The sequence below is a fragment of the Gallus gallus genome, chromosome 4 (assembly GCF_016699485.2).
Source record: "Gallus gallus isolate bGalGal1 chromosome 4, bGalGal1.mat.broiler.GRCg7b, whole genome shotgun sequence".
Taxonomy (NCBI): Eukaryota; Metazoa; Chordata; class Aves; order Galliformes; family Phasianidae; genus Gallus; species Gallus gallus.
The window spans coordinates 44,968,012-44,985,918 of record NC_052535.1 but is presented as its reverse complement, the minus strand read 5'-3'; the positions used below and the strand labels follow the sequence as shown (position 1 = coordinate 44,985,918).

The window sequence follows — 17,907 nt, the reverse complement described above, 5'->3', positions numbered from 1 at the left end:
TCCCCATTAACTTTTTTTTTAATCACTCTGCTTCCCTTTTTTGAGCTTTTTCATGCAAGCCTCTGAAGAATTTCATTTGCAAAGCTGACCTTCTCCTGTAGTCATTTATCAGAAAGAGGAGGACCATGATGAGGACTGGCAGTACTGCCTTCCTCTATCCATTCTCTATAATAGTCTCTTCCTCATCCAACTCAGTCCACTTTCAGCTTAATCTATCATCATTTCTTCGTTGTCAACCATTTCTTTTATACTCTTTTGGTCTGTTTTTTACTAGGTACTTCCCCAGCAGCAGAACTGTTCAAGTCCCTAACTCTTCTCCCTGGTATCAAGCATCTGCCAGTAAGGAGCAAACAAGTCAGAGTGAAATTGTGCCAAACTACGGTGCCTAACTGCCCACCCCACAACATCAGTGCAGCTCCTCACTTGCTTCAGACAGAGCCTCTCATTGGCTGAATGATCCCAGTCGCAACTACTATATATACTTCCTTGGATGACTCAAGTTGCTCAGCAAAGGATTCAGGATTTACATTTGCTTAATGTCATTAATCAGAAGTGTGTGAAGAGAACATCAAGAGATACATCACAGATATGAAACGGCTTCTAAACAAGGAGAATGCGAGCAAACTCCACAACCTCTCTGGGCAGCTGTTCCAGTGCTCTGTCACTCTGACAGTAAAGAAGCTCATTCTTGTGTTAGTATGGAATTATCTGAGTTCTGATTCCTGCCCATTTGCCCCTTGTTCTATTGCTGCATGCCACTGGTAAGAGTCTGCCCCCATCCACTTGACCCCCACACTTATTTATAAACAGTTTCTTGAATACCTCCACGAATGGTGACTCCATCACTTCCCTGGGCAACCTGTTCCAGTGCATTTCCATCCTCAGAGAATCAATTTTCCCTAATATCCAACCTGAACCTCTCCCCACACAACTTAAGGCATGATGTGGAATAATTTGCTAGGATTACCTGAAGGTAATGCATCCCCTCCTCTGAACTATTCTTATAACACTTTCTGGAAGCAAAATGGAAGGTCAGTGATACATGAAGAGAGCCTGCTGCACACCACTACATCTTTCTTGAGCATGCTAAGAAACACATTACTGAGTTCAGTTTCACACAGAATGTGTTTGGACAACTCAACTGTGGCCAGTCACCTTCCTGGTTTTTACTTTTAACATATAAATATATTCTATGGTCTATAATCAAAGGGCAAAATACACCTTCACAGCTCTCCTTTAAACTGGTCTACTTCAGCAATGATACTTAAGAACAAGAAAGAGCAAGAAATGACACCATTTTCATTGCAGAGATTTTTCCCAGGACTCTGTAAAGAAGCAGCCCATGTTGTGTCTGCAGCCTGACTGTTAGGGATGCTGTATTTCTTTCACTACATGTGAACTTCTGCTTTCAACTCTAAGTTCTCATTAGAAGACAAGAAATATTTGCTTGCTGCTATCAGCAAGGAGGGAAAAATTGTGGTGGCTTCCCACTGAATATTAATCCAGCAAAGAGGAAACCATCTATTAGGTGGATTTACACAGCTGGTGTTCTCCTGAAAGCTTTGATAAACAGACTGGAGGCTCATGGCTACATTCCTGCTACACAGTAGTTTAGAAAATTATTAAAACTTTAGTACTCAATCCTTAGCAAAGTTCTACTGAATCTAAGAAGTTTACTTGAATGAGGTTGGAGCCCACTTGCTTCAGAGGACAGATTTCACCAGGGAAGTGGTGATCACTATCCCTAGGGGTGGTCAAGAAATGTGGAGATATGGCACTAAGGGACATGGTCAGTAGGCATGGTGGGGATGGGTCAGCTGTTGCTAGATCATCACCTAGATGATCTTAGAGGTCTTTTTTGATCTCAGTGATTCGATTATTCTACAAATTGCTGCCCTACACTCCCTCCATCATGGCAGGTCCTCCATCTTTGGGCCTTGGGGTTGACTCAGCAGACTGAATGCAACAGGCTCTGCTTGGATACAGGATGATCTTGCACACTGGGATCAGCTGTTGTTTTCAGAGATGCTTCGGATTTAAGTGGCTTGAGAATCTGCAATTACTGAGCATGAAATGAGATTTTTATGCTTAGACTACTACAAGGATTCCAGTCAGCTTCCAGGAAGGAAATACTGGAAATGTAGGACTGGTTGTGAGGAGATTCACATGCCATTTGTAGAGCCAAATGCACCCTTGTTATCATTCCGGTGACTTTGCTGTAGATGACTCAGGTTCAGCGCATTCCACAGATGCATGAAATAAAAGGATTTTTAGGCAAATGATGGCAATCATGTTCTGTATCTGACTCTGGGCATTTTCCAGTTCCAAGAGGCCAGGAACATATAGCAGTCTTCAAGTAGCATTGCAAATCTTGCATGTGGCAGAACACCTTGCCAGCTCAAATTTGCCCAGAGCAAGAGCAGAAACAGAGCTGGGAAGCTCAAAATGGGGCAACTGAGGCTGTGGGGAAATGACTTCCTGCTGGTTGCCATTTCAGCTTGGTAGAGAGGAGGAAAATTACACGACTTCTGCAAAGAGGTATTCTCTTTCTACAAAAAGTGTCGATATTATCTGGAGCAAGGAAAACATTTGAAATATAAATTAAACCAAAATCTCTCACCCCATAAGCTGAGTGGATATTTCTTGCCTATTAATTCACTACCTAACTCGTTTTTTCCCTTCACATCTGCCTCTGACACACCATTATGCTTCTGTAACATTTTCTTATTATTCCCTGAAAGTTTTCCCTTCACTGCTTTCCTTCAAATGCCCAGTTCTTTGAAGAGCAGCATCTCTTTACCCTTAAATATTTGTTCTTATTAGTGAACAAATCTTTTTCATTTAAAAAGACCACTTTCAGGTATGATTTTTGAAATGCTCAGGTCTCAGCCCCAGATATTCTTCAGCACTTCCCGTTACTTTGAAGTTCTAATATATTGTCACAGAGTATTGTGGTTGGAAAAAGTAACTTGGGGCTGGAAGAAATGGTCTCAACATTAATAACTTAAGAAAAGCATCTCCAGCCAGAACCATCATCTACATCTACAAAATACAAATTCTTTCATAGAGTGCCAACACACTCAAAGGGCAAAAGCTGTAGTATTTGTTCTGTTGAGTCAGCGTGTTCGTAAACTCACAGTCAACTCACTTACTGGAATATTTTGGTGTGTTCCAGTAATAAAAATGTACATTCAAGCCTTCTCTTGCTCTCCTGTGCTTATTTACAAATAAGTTACTCCTGCAAGTATGCTTCATTATGAGGAGCGAACATGAAGATTGCCCATAGCTTCTACCCCTGCTTGTGGAGCAAGTCAATCTCTCTCTTCTAGATTGTGGTGCCAAATCATTAGGCAGCTGGAAGAAAAGGGAAATGAGGCAATTTTCTCATCAGCTAACTGAGCAGAGCTCTTCAGAGTCCTGATTCAGAACAACTCGCTTACACACTTTGCACTAATTTCAGAAGTCCTCTTATCTCAAATAGAGCACATCTACTGAAACTTAGAGGAACAGCCTCCTCACTCTGTAGCCTATTTGAAAATACAGATACATTTTCAAGGGACACCTGTTCTGAGACTGGAGGGCTGTTTCTAGAAGCTGGCAGACCTGAGGGGAACCTTTTTCAATGAGTTATGTGTAAACATACAAAACAATTTTTAAACTTCAGTCTAATCTGGGGGAGACACCAATAAATGGGCAGCTGCTATTTTGAAATGTCTTGAAAGAGAGAGAAATGAGCAGTGATTTCCTGGAGGCAAAAGAAGAAAACTTAGAGCTTACTGATGTGTTTGTATCCTGATGATCACGACCAGAGAACTGTTTTTATGAGAACAGTCTAAATAAATATTTGGTTTAGACCTGGTTTCAAAAACCCGATCAGACTAAGGAATATCCCAGACCAGGGATAAAATGCAGGTGCTCTTTGGTCTTGCAGACTGGCATGTAAACTGGAAAGGAGGAGACTGCAAAGAAAGAAAGAACAGATGGCAGGAATACCGCTCATGTAGCTGCATGGAGGCAAGACAGGAGAAAGACAGAGAGCAATATGTTCTTGGACACCTTTTTTACTGACAAGAGAAAAATGATCAAGCTCAAACATCCTTTGTTTGAAATGACTACATCTATACAAAAGAAACAGAAGGGGATTTGATGTGTCAAGGTGGAGTTTTGCTTGTCTGTCCCTTTGTTTTCTTCAAGAATGGATAACTCACAGTCCATCAGATAATGCCATTTTTCAGATGTACTACAGCATCACCAGAAATGAACTTGCCTGTGGTGGTCTCTTCTTCATCAGGCTAATAAAGAAAAGCTTCTGGGGTTTTTGTTTGTTTGTTTTTGTTTTTTTTCTTTCTTTTTTTTCTTTTGAAAACCAGATAGAATCTTAGCTGGAGTAAATCAGCTTACCAAAGGAAATTTAAAAGCACCTTTAACAGGGTGAGCATGTTCTTCTGTTCTTCGAAAGGAGCCAAGGACCATCTCTGTTATTACTACAAAGGTGCTTGTTTATCAAGCCATCTTTCTACCTCACATTATGCTTTCTATGCTCTCCTAAAGATTATTTTTCCCCCACTGGAAACAAAGTGCATGAAAACCCTGATACCAGACTTCAAAAAGGAAGTCCCCCCAGGAGGTTATTGTCTTCTGGTTTGAAAGGGGCAATGGAGAGAAACACAGTTGTCCTTTCTTGACTCAAAACAAATAAAAATAAAACCAGAAGAACAATACGGCTCCTGCCTTGCAGGATTTTTTCTTTTCTTTTTTTTTTTTTCCATAAAAACTTCATTTTTCCTCCATAAACTGAATTCTTCTCCCACTTAAATACCTTCTCACTTTTATAGGCTCAAGTTAGCCTCCAAGAGGTTGGTACAAATGCTATCTCTACAGCCTGTGGCACAGCTGCTTGGCAGGAGCATCTGTTACTGATAAGAAGGCAGAGCTACATATAGGAGTAGCTATCCTCCAGAATAATTTATATTCCTAGCTTCCTAACTATATGGTGTACAGTCAAGTACTGTAGATGCCTGAACTTACTGTATGTGCACGGTACATGACAGCCACGTCCTCTGGGAGAGATGAAGGAGTAACTGTTGAAAGATGACATCAAAAGGAAAGGGTTTCCTATCTTCCCAACAGGAGCAGACGGAGAGAAGCACTTCAGCAGACCCCTTCCATAAGGAACTCGGTGCTGAGAGAGGCCTCAGATCATACACACGCAGCAAAAGTAGCAATGCACATCCTCTGTCAAGGGCAGAGGTCTAACCCTAACCCCTTCTTTTCCCCCAGGCTGAACTCATTTGGGACAGAGCAGTATAGCAGCTGCAGTGAAGTTTCCTTACAGACATTGTGCCATTCAGTCTGTGGCAGCAGGAGAGGGAAGAAAATATGTAGTATAAAAATAGACTTGGTTAATATCTGCAATTAGTTAAAGCCTTAACCTCAAAGACAAGAAAGAAATGAACTGAAATCATGTCCTTGAATGAGATGACTGCCTTAGGTATACTGAAAGCTACAAATTGCACGTAAGACCAAATATATCTGGCTCTCTTAAACCTGGAAGAAGAATGCAGCGCTGATGTAGCCCTCACAGCCATTCCTCCAGCTCAGCATGTACTCAGGAGCCAACCACATCCCAAAGCAAAGGAGCACCTCTAAGGAATGGATTGGACCTGGCTGGGTCCACCTTGGAGATTCAGAATGGTGAACCCAAGCATGGAGGAGGGGTTTCACACACAGGGGTTGGAGTGGCTGGCAAACCCAGACTGGGGAGGACTTCTCAGCACCAGTGCAATTTCAGACCCAGACAGCGAGTGCCACCGTGCACAATGTGGTTTGACCAACTTCACCCACCAACTTTTAGGCAGGTTGGACTGCAATGAAGCAGGTGTGCAGGGACTACTGAGAAGCAACAGACTTCCTTAAGCTTGCTATCAATTTCCTTTCAGTATTAAACCATATTCCAAGCTGTCACTGTAATAACAAACCCATTTTCTCGTGCTGACCACAGGAAGAGATGGATGAGTGCAGTGAGATAGCATAAATGTCCTCACTGAAAACATAATCCTGTTGTATTTTCATTTATATCAGAGCTAGCACTCTCTACCCCACTCTTTATGAGAACAGCCATTAGTACAGTGACCACCCAGAGTGAAGGACTGAAATCCAAGAGGCTGTGGGGGAAACACTGCTTAGTTACACACGTGTTCTTGTTTATATAATTCTTTAGAAAAATCAAATTGAGCTTTAGGAAAATAAAATTAAGCATTGATGTCAACAAAATGCAAATTTCTGGAACATCTGTGTTGGAGAAATATAATCGTGCTCATCAGACACTGGATTAAGCTACAATTATAGTAGTCAGATATAAAGAGAAAGGAGAATTCTCTCTCTCTCTCTCTCTCTCTCTATATATATATATTTCAGATAGAAAGCCCTGTAAAATGCATTTCAGTAACAAATAAGATGTATTGATTTTAAGTAAGCCAAAACTACAGAGCAGTCTGATCTCATTGCAGCACTCTATATGAGCATTATCATTACTGCATTAAAGAAAACAGGTTTAGTCTGGATTTCTACTGGAACATCTAAGTGCAGAACAGTTATTCCCTGCTGTTTAGACTGTGGTTGGTATATTGAGAAGACTTCCTATAAGCAGATGTTTGTAAAATTTCATGGCACAACTGAAAAGGTAGATAAAACTCATCTCATTTCTTAGACAAAAGCAGTTACATCTGGGTACTGGTAAGACTACAATAGCCATAAACAGATGCAAATCTAATAGCTTAAGTACAGTGTTTTCAGACTGAATCACTTGAAATCACCTAAGGTTAGAAACTAATGACTGAGAGCAGCTAGCTGCTGGTGAGGGGATTTATTTAGACATCAAGACCATGTTTTTCATTCCTAGTTTGGTCCAGAGTGTCTTTAATTGCAGGAGTATTTTCACAACACCCAAACTTTTATCTATCAACCCCTCAGCCAAACGAAGCACAGATCTCAAGGGCCCCAGCTGCTGATGGGCTGGCACACTCATACATACAAAGAAGAACCAAGTCACCAGCATTACAGACCCTAACCAGAAACCCAGCCTGAGACACTCTGTTCCAGTGTCAGCAAATGCGCCATTTGCCCAAGAAAGGGCTCTGCCACTTTGACACAACCTGGGAAGCTCTTTGTATAGCAGCGGTAGGTTGTTCCCATAACAGCTCATCCCATATTGCTGAAATGGTGAAATATACAATACACACCTCCTCACTGACGCTTCGAGATGAAAACAGAATGGTGTTCTAATCACACATTCAAGCAGTGTTCTCATTAATATCAAACATAAACACTGCAGAGTTCAGCTGTGTAAGTCTTCTGCAGGAAAACAAGTATATTTTCAGTAGTTAAATGCTTGTTGTTAAGGAGAGTTCGGTTAAAGTCTACAAGGCTAGTCCTTCCAACTAAGAACATGCTGCTGCACTAACCTTCCAGCTGACCAGTGTTCCCATTGATCTCAATGCTTGGAGCATTATTAGGTCAAGGCCTAGTGGGATCATACTGGGCATGTAATTCTTTCTTCATTCAGCTGAGGCATCACAGCTTTTAGATTTGTGGCACACAGAGGGGCAGCAATTATGCATAAAGGCACTGCAGGTATGGTGGCAGAAGATTGGAGCATCACCCAATGGGTGATCCTATGTGCTATGCAGAAGGCATTGTTGGCAGGCTTCCCTTCTGTTGATTGCCCCAGTACATAATCCCACATGTCAAAGAAATGCAGCCACGAACACATCACACATCTGTCATGTTCCCCTGTGCACTAGGGAGCATTGCAGAACTTCTAAGCTGGGGCAAATCCATTGTGCATGATCAGAACACATCACAAGCTCTGCATGTATGTGGGCGTGCTTGGAACAAAGGTTGAGTAAGAATTGGTATGGACTGTCAACAGAGCGTTCCTGTAAAAGCTCATTTTATTTTCTACTTGCCCTGCTGCCTGTCAGTTTGAGGGGCTAAGATCCTGAGAAGGACCAATTCCATGACAGCAGCAATCACTGCAGTGGGGCACATGCACTCCTGTGGCTGCGGCACAGCTCAGCCTCCTTCCCTGGTGCAACGCGAGCAGCGGTAGGATGACACGCCTGCTCCAGCTAGGGTAGTTTATATTTATTAGTGCAGAAGTGTAAAAATATTTGGTGGTAAAATGAACCCAGCGGATGTTTTTGCTGGCAGGAGTCTCACAGTGACAACTGTACTACTCATTGTGAAAGAGTAACAACAGCTGAGCATGCAGCAGAGTTCTGCATTGACACAGAGGCATCCAGTGCTCTGTGATTAATTGGATTATAGCAGCTTTCCACTTCCCACCCAGATCAATTGGCATTTTAATTTTTTCACTTATCACCCTGGAGGACAGATATTTGAAACAAGTAACTCCAATACTGGGCCTTTCGCAAGAGCTTAAGACATTTTCCCTCCAATCTCCTGCTCATTTCTTTATTCCTTTGCTCCATTTTCACTGTGCTCAACTACAGCACAACTTTTTCTTCCTTGGAAGACCAATCTCTTAAAGTGATACAAAATAAAAACATATATATTAAACTTTTTTTTTTTTTAATAATGATAAAACAAAACAAACATTTTAAACTTTGGCTTATGTGAAATCAGAAGGAACACATCCCCAAGAATTTCCCATCTAACTCACGGTAGCAGTATTTCCACTGCAGCAGAAGTACCTTCATTCAACAGAAAGGAACCTGCCTGAAGAGATGCTATTTTGCCACTGCTGCAACACTTCTTACACTTCTTATACATCTTGAAACTCACAGCAAATATTTTCACTTTGCTTTGCTTTGTTTTTTATATTTTTTTGCTAGAACCTTGTGATGATTTTTGATCAATTCATTTCCTTGTAACTCCTTGGCCCAGAAATTACAGCATGGTGCATGTGTTGTTATATGAGAGGGTTTAGCTGCAAGGGATGAGATCCCAGACTTATTCCTGGAGTCAAGAAGATTTTTCCAAAGGACACCTGGGAGGTACAGGGAAAGGCTACACAAGATAGACTACTATCTGCTTTCACATTTCCCTTTCTAAATACAAACGAGGTATAAAAACCACACAAGGTTCACTTCCTCTCCCCCCATAAATAGGAAAGAAATGTGAGAATAAAGAGCCACCATGGGATCATCGCAAGAAATGAAGTGCCTGGCACTAAAATCTTCATCAAGAAGACAAATGATGCTCTATGTATCTTACAGCGTACAAGATTTCTGCCTCAAAACTGTAAAACGTGCAGTGTCAGTAAGGCACTAGTGATAAAAACTGCAATAAAAACAGACTGAGTGAACAGTAGCTGCTATACTGAGAGGTCGTGAAACTTCATAGCTTAATTGTGCGTGTCCTTTGTTGGTATAAAGTGCTAATAACAATTTTCAGAAAACATAATGTATAGGATAAGCCCATCTTGACAAATACTGTCATTCCAGCATGCCAAAGAGTCGGTGCTTGACATGACAGCATTGACAATCTGCTCTCTTTCATACTGTCAGTATGATCAAAGCCATGTTTTACTGCTTGATCAGTGTTTGGCGTTTCATACACGGCTGGTGCACAACCCTGTGCTGTCAGCACGCACAAGGCATCTATCATCACTGTATCTGAGGAGTTAGCTGTAGTGAAGCTATTGTTGAGACATCCTCTGTGTTTTCTCCAACCTCCTGGTACTGTGCTGGCACCACTTGGCTCCAGAGAGTGATGAAACCATAACCTCTTGCCCATATCATTCACAGAGTCTCAGCGATGTAACATGACCAAACAAATCACAGCAAAGCAGCGAGTCAGCTAGATTAGGCTTAACAGTTCCAAACCCACAGAGCACAGAACAAAAGATATAATTAATGCTTACTCAGGTTCTTGAATCATACGGGACAGGTGCTCCCCTTCAGACTCCTACTAATGGTGGCGGGATGCCAAGCACACAAAGCCACAGGTGAAATCTAACTAATCCATAGCTTACAAATCTCAGTAACTGGATCGTTGTTGTGTTAATGCGATCCGACTGGAGATACTCACAGTCATCCATCTCCAGCTGAATGCTGCACCACTGACTGCATGGAGCTAAGTGATGCCAGGGGCACACACTGCCCACACAAGCTCTGGAGAAGTTCCACTGTGATCCTGAAATTTTTTTCTGTGTGCAGCTAATTCTGCAGAAGCCTGGGGCTGTCTGCATGGACTTTCCCTTATCTCAGCTGCAAGCAAATCATGAGGCTTTGAGGCTACAGCCCAAAGTTCATTCCAGCACAGCTCACGAACACCAACATTCAATTACCAGCTCCTCTTCACATGGATTTGTTATTATTTAGGAGAAATGCCAAACAGAGACACCCACTTGCCTCCCAGTTTTCACAATCTGGGGAAACACAGAGAGGTTTCCAAGTGCAGAACCATCTACACTCTCCAAAGACTCCAAAACATATGACCTTGAAATCTTGCTCCAATTTCATAGAATCATAGCATCATTATGGTTGGAAGAGACTTTCATGATAATCAAGTCCAACCATCAATCCCATAAGAACAACACAGCCTTCTCCTTGCTCTATAACCAGCTGTATGCTTGCCTTATTTTCAATAAAAAGACTGTGGTCTCTAGTCATTGTATCAAGAAACCATATAAAATCATTCTGAAAAATCAAAATCAATTACTTGTTCTGATTCAACTTCACCTGCAATTCTATTAACCAAAACATGTATGAGGCATGATTTCTCACTAGAAGCATCCATCTGAAGCTGATCCACATGGAAATACTTAGACAAATGTTACTCTATGTTGTTCTACACTTGGTTAGAGCTGTATTTATTTCTTGCACACAGCTGAATGGTGTGCAACTCACACATTTTCTGTCTCATGGGTCAAATAAGCCTTGAAGAAGTCTGTAAGTGAATGTACTCAAGTTTGTTCTTTGCTTGTTCTTCTGCAAATGGACCTTCTAATACTCTCATATTTTAATTTATCTATATAGCCCTGTGATAGTTCTATCATTCAGACTTGTACTTAAAATAATTATAAAGAAACAAAATTCTCATATGGGACTGATCTTCATCAGACAAATTCCCATTGGTTTACTGGAAGTGTTGGTTCCACATGAGGATATGTGCTTAATTTGATTTACTGAACTGGCTGACATTTTTGAGTCATAATTGAGAAGGGTGGGACTTTAATTAACTCGAGCTTTTCACCATTGCAAGTTTACACAAGTTTTGATATAGCAGCCAAGCACTGGAAGCCTAACTGTGGAAATTTCTTCTACTTTCTTGATCACTTAGATATCCTTGAATGTTCCTCAATGACCACTACATTGCTAAGGAACAATATTGGACAATTAAAAAATGCAAACACACAGAATACCCTGCAAAAATTATATCATCCCATGTCACCTGAAATATTAATATTTCAGATCCACCTCCTCAGAAATGCAGGCTACCATAGACAGAAATATTCAGAGTGATGGCTCCTCGATATGTTGTCATTAATTTATGTTGCAAGGTGATGGTTAAATGGAAAGAAGATCTCTAGCCACTGCAGAAATAAACAGCTGAGTAAATGAATTATGACAGTATATGTATTAGAATCATTAAGATTTTTTCCATTGAGGAAAAGCAATACTGTTCCGGCATGCCTGCAGCATTTAATTCCACCACAAAGTTCATTAATGGCATATAAATATAAACTTATTTTTGCCTTAGGAATTTCAAAGATGAATCCCAGCCATATAAGTACTTATTTATTTAGAAATTATTTTAAGTCAACTTAAATTTAATTGTTTTAAGTAATTTTTGGAAACTCATTATCAGTTTCTTATTTGTTCTTAATTTATTCATTACAAGTAAAATAATTTAATGTTCTGTATAAATTATATGAATGCAACACACACTAGAGCAGTAATTAATAATTTTTTTTTCCTATGTAACTAAATGCTTATTATACATCCACAGCTTTCAAGATGTATTGCTACAATGCTTCACATAATGGAAACCTGGCTTCTAGATTTCACCTCAGTTGTTCCTAAAAACACATGAGCTGCCATACTGGAGGAGCCCAGCAATCCTAATACAGACTTTCCTCCCACAGCAGATATCAAATTGTGAGCCACTGCCTGTAAATTTACATCTCAAGATACTGATTGCTTTTCCTCCACAACAATGAAACCTCACTAGACAAGTGATGCAATATTGACCTCTTAGGACACACAGTGAGAGCTCATAATAAAGTCTGGATGTAGAACTGCCAAGCAAAGAAATCACAGATCAGATTTATCCCCCAGAGTAATGCAAAAAGTTGCAGAACTGCAAGGTGAAGGAGAGACGTTTTGACAGTTGGGAATGCCATCGCGTGACTGTGCCTCCCTGGAGGAGCACTGCGCTGGGTATGGAGAGGACATGACATAGACAGGTCAGACCTTACTGAGATTATTGTACTAAAATCTGAAATGCAATGGTAGCTCGTTATCTCTGAGAATGAAGTGCTATGAACCCTCTGCTCTGGCGGTGAGCCTCCCCGGGGCTGCACTGTCTGCGTTCATTGGCTGGTGTAGGTCTCTAACAGCTCCAAAACGTCTACAGTTTTTCATCTCAACCACTAGTTCCTTTGTGAACCTGAGAATTTTTTTCAGCAAATCTTCTCAATACTTGTAAAACACCCTAGCTCCAACAAATGGCGCTTTTTCACAGCAAGAAGTGTTGTCAACTTTTTTTACACTAGGCTCTAGTGATTGAGGAAACTGTTAGGGTGAATGGACAAAGAGCTCTATATTAAGAATGCCGTTGTGATATTACTTTCAAGAATAGAACCATGGGGGTTGGCAAAGACCTCTAAGATCACTAAGTCGAACCACCAACCCATCTCCACCATGCTCACTAATCACATCCTTCACTGTCACATCACAGCTCTTCAGTACCCCCAGGGAAAGAAGAAACTACAGCCTTTAATGTTTGAACTGCAAGTTCATCTTCTGCAGATGTATTGGAGAAGATGTTTAACACAGCCGAGAACTCTGCTGCTTCTCACAGCAAATTACTGAAAGAACATGACATTTCGTGTTGGCACTCCAAGATGGGCTGTACTCTACACTGCGTTGAAAATCATCACCCTAATGAGTAACATTTTTGCCACTCCAACTAACAGTTAAAGCAAGGTTAAATGCTTTCCTTTGTGTGATACAAAGAAAAAAAATATTACTGTTCTGTTATGTTATTACAACCTATTATCTGCTGCACAGCATAAAAGAAACAATAATCTTGTATGGGAAGGACCTGAAAATTTACATGGAAGTCCATAGCTCGCAGCTAAGTAAATATTTCACCACTTCATTGGGTTGCTCAGTCGTTTATAAAAAAATTCTTCTCCGTTTTGTCATCAAAAGTTGTATTACTAGAAATCAGACAGCCATAAAACAGAACCCGCAGTTCATTACCTATCCTTGTATTTTACCCAGTAATAAGAAATGAGGAAGGTTATGGCAGCACGTGATCTGGCAGTTCTCTTCCATCTGTGTCACCAGGATTTACTCTGTCATACATTCAGCAAATACCATCTATCCTCTGGTGAAATTGTTGGAAATGGAATGTCTGGGACAGCCAGGGCAGCTGGAGAAGCCACATGAACTGAAGTCCTCACTTTGGGAAACATTGCCATCATCGGATTTCATAAGGACACAGTTTACAGTTAGAGTAATTTCTCTACATATAAAAATATTAGCATCCCCTACCTGGAGAAAAAAAAAAAAAGCTTCTTATTAGCTTTTTTTTTCTTATTAGAAAAAGCTTTCTAATAAGAAAATTCTGGAAAATAGACAAACTCTCAAAGAAACACTTGTCAAAGATTTTGATTTGTAATGCCTATACAAATATTTGTATCAAGCCATAAACTTTATGGAACGCAAAGTCCTTCTTAGTAATCATTACAATAGGCAAATCATTTGTTACAAACCTACTCTACAGTTCGCACCAAGCACCATCTTAGTTTGTTACTGCAGAATTTAATATAGTATTGATAATATGTAACTTGTACAGATGATAAGGATGTGATAACAGAATGTTTGCTTTGACATCTCTTCGTCAGGTTGGCTGGAGACATAGGACAAACTTACAGATATCTCACATTATCTGAGTGTGTCAAAATCTTCCTTTGACACGTCCATAGAATTATAGAATCCTTAGTGTTGGAAGGGACTTTTGAGGGTCATCAAGTCCAACTCCCCTGCAAGGAACAGAGACACCACAGCTAGATCAGGTTGTCCAGGGCCTTATCCAGACTCGCCTTGAAAGTCTCCAGGGACAGGGCACCGACCACAACACTAGGTAAGCTGTTCCAGTGCTTCACCAGCCTCACTGTAAAAGATTTTTTTCCTTATATCTAACCTAAATCTACCCTCTTTTGCTTGAAGCCATTTCTCCTTCTTGTATCACCACAGACCATGCTAAAGAGTATGTCCCCTTCTTTCCTTTAGCTCCCCTTTAGATTCCGAAAGGCTGCTATCAGGCCACGATGTTTGTAACATGAGTGTGTGAGGCTGGGGACATTTCACAGACAGCACAGGGATGTTCAGAGGCACAGTGTACTTTCCCTAGGCAGTGCTACAAGTCTGCAGTACTCACTTCCATCCTATCTCCCCTTCTGACAGTCTCTATATCTGCTTATTTCCCAGCAGGAGCTTGAGCTTTAAAAACATAAAAAGAAGCCAACAAACATGCCACAAAAAACAAAAAAACAAAAAAACAAAAAACAAAAAACCACACATTTCTTATTGAGGATAGTATCACAGTTTCACAAATAAAGCTGCTCCTGGCAATTGCAAAGCTAAACTCTTTTAAGCCATGAACAAAATATCCTAGTAACAAGTGTGACTGTTGAGCTCTCAGCACCACCATTTAACTGCTAACAATTTAAATGCTTGGCAATTGTCATCCACCTGAAATGATGATGAACTTCTTGTTTTGTGGCCCCAAGGGATAAATGAGGGACACATCTCTGCAGGGCATGCATAGTGGTATGGAATAGGTGTCCTATTCTTACATCACATCCTCTGAGTACTTGTGGCAGCTCTCAAAAGGATGGCATGAAGATTTACGAGAGAAAACCATGAAACCAAATCATTTCCTCTAAGTCTTCTGCCTGTTTTGGCCCTTTTCCAGCCAGATCAGTCTGCTTCACAACTTCCTGCTCCAAGCGTCTGCACCACACACCAGAGACGCGTGCAGGGCTCGAACAGCCCAACACAGCGACATTCCTGCGTAATCAAAGCCTTCTAATGAGGGTGTTACAAGAAAGAAACATGAGGTGAGGGTTCTTTGTGATAAATATAGCAAGACGTCTGCAAATGGGAGATTTAGACATGTAATAAAGGAGCAAAATCAATCAGATGTTATCAATTGCACAAGCACACACATCACCCAAAAGGATGTTGGCTTGCGGACAGAAATATGGTTGACAGCCCTGAAAAAAGAAATTAAAAAAATAATACAGAAATGCTAGATGAAGAACACAGAAACGTCTGCTCAGTTGAGTCTTTTGAATCACTATGCACATGAACCTAAAAATACAGCACAATGACCTATCGCCATTTCCTTATTGTGGATCAAGTGACTCGGTTCAATCACAGCAGCTGTGAAAAAAATGGGAGAACAAGGCCAAGCAGATGAAGGGTGCTAGCCCAGGGAAAAGCCAGTACTCAGTGTTTTGAGTCCTAAAAAATACACAAAAAACCTTAAATCTGAAACCCTTAGAGCTAGTCAGCTACTGATCAGGTGAAAGGTAGTGGCCTTAAATTGTGCCAAGGGAGGATCTTCTCAGAAAGAGCAGTGATGCAGTGGCACAGGCTGCCCAGAGAGGTGGTGGAGTCACCATCCCTGGAGATGTTCAAAATCCGTGGAGATGTGGCACTGAGGAACGTGGTTAGTGGGCATGGGTTGATGGTCAGACTGTATGATCTTAGAGGTCTTCTTGACCCATAATGATTCTATGATTCTAAGTCTGGGAGTTGACAAATAGATTCAGTTTACTCAACTGGGATCACTGGAGTTAGAGAACCAAGCCATTGTACAGGTCTTAACCATGCCTGTATGCCCCAGAGCACATTCAAGGGCCAGCAAAAATTCAGTTTACTTTGTTCTTGTTTACATTTGTAATAATTTGTATTAGTCATGTTCATTTCATCAGCTGCCTTAATTGCATTTCACTGTGTGACATGCATTTTTACAACAAAGCTATTAAATATTATTTAAAGTACTGAGCAGTAAACAGAGTTTAATAATTAAACAGGGCAGTACAACAAACATTGATTTTCATGAGCAGAGTAATTCAGGTATTTTTCCACAAATACAAAACCAAGTGCATCTCTTTAAAGAGAAAACGTAACTGTGGAGAAAGACCAGAAAATAATTTGGTCAAATTTTGACTTTACAAAGACACAAAGAGAAAGAAATTATGAAAGTGTGATGCAGTTCTGCAGGCTAGTGACTGAAATGAATATTTTAGTTAACCTCATAGTGGACATTTTCTGTGAGGGAACAAATCTTTCCTGTTGAATGTGATTGATCGTATTATTTCTGCTGATGCTACAAAATCAGAATCACAGAATGGTTGGATTGGAAAGGACCTTAAAGCTCACCCAGTTCCAACAACCTGCTGCGGGCTGGTTTCCACATACCAGATCAGGCTGCCTAGGGCCTCATCCAACCTGACTTGTAACACCTCAGTAGTGGGGCATCCACAGCTTCCCTGAGGAACCTGTGCAAGAGCCTCATACCCCCTCTGAGTAAGGAATTTCTAACATCTAATCTAAATCTCCCCTCTTTTAGTTTAAAAGCATTCCCCCTTGTCCTATCGCTATCTACTCATGTAAAAAGTTGATTTCCCTCTTGTTTATAAACTACCCTCAAGTACTGGATGGCAACAGTGAAGCGTCCCCAGAACCTTCCCTTCTCCAGACTGAACAAGCTCAGCTTCCCAAGCCTGTCTTCTTAGGAGAGATGCTCTAGTCCTCCGAGCAGCTTTGTGGCCTCCTCCAGACCCACCCCAGGAGCTCTGATTCTAGCCCACTATAAGCATGAGAAGAGCCAGGACCAATGTTTACCAAAACATCTACATTAAAGAGAAATGTTAACAGCTTGAGTGAATGCACACCCCCCTTTAACTCAGCAGTCTGGCAGAGAAGGCCAGGAGGCTCCAAGAAAAAGACTTACAGCATCAGAAATTGCTTGACTAACAGGAAAAACAAACAGACACAAACCTACAAGTACTTCAAGGTCACTTACCACTACTGCAGTAACACAAAATGTTTTTGAGTAGAGAGGGTTCACAGAATCATGAAATCATTAATGTTGGAAAAGACCATTAAGATCATCCAGTCCAACAATCAACCTAGCACCACCATGCCCAAGGTTACCTTCTCTTAGAGGATTTCCTAAAGTCCGGATGAAACTTTTCCTTGCCCTCATCTCCATGGAGTGTGGCTACAGCCCTCCATGTTAAAGAGATGCTCCTGGGTGCCTGATCCCTGTTAGCAATGAAGTTGCACAGAATGTGGCATAGCATCAGCAAACCACAATTCTATGGAGTATGAACAGAAATGGTTACTGCTTTTTAATTGCAGAGGCCAACTGCTTTCACAGTGTTTCAGTGATAAGTAACAGAGTCCACCTCAAAAATACTTTAATAGGTAAAGTCCAGAAGGAAATATGAGGCTGGTCGGATATGCAGCAGAAACCACATGCTAACTGCTTGACTCAGAGACAGAGTCTTCACGGTAGAACCCAGGCCATTACCTTTGGTTTTAGTACTTTTCCTCAATTAGTTAATTTATCTCCTATCCTGTCTAGTATTCATTCATTCATGGTACCCAACTGAGCTGTAGCTTAATTTAAAGC

At 40.9% G+C, this 17,907-nt stretch overlaps 1 protein-coding gene across 6 annotated transcripts in view; it reads right to left on the bottom strand.

Annotated features, from left to right (window-relative positions):
* Nucleotides 1-17,594, bottom strand: part of BMP3 (bone morphogenetic protein 3) — an 84,332-nt gene extending 66,738 nt beyond the window's left edge. For 3 of the 6 annotated variants that reach the window (XM_046940128.1, XM_040698945.2, XM_040698949.2), the window contains exon 1: nt 17,427-17,594. The gene's annotated coding sequence lies outside the window, so the exon portion shown is untranslated. Of the gene's footprint in view, nt 1-9,886; nt 10,210-17,426 lie in introns of those variants that run through there. The other 3 variants (XM_046940129.1, XM_040698947.2, XM_040698948.2) reach the window with 1 other exon arrangement.
* Nucleotides 17,595-17,907: the final 313 nt, after the last annotated feature.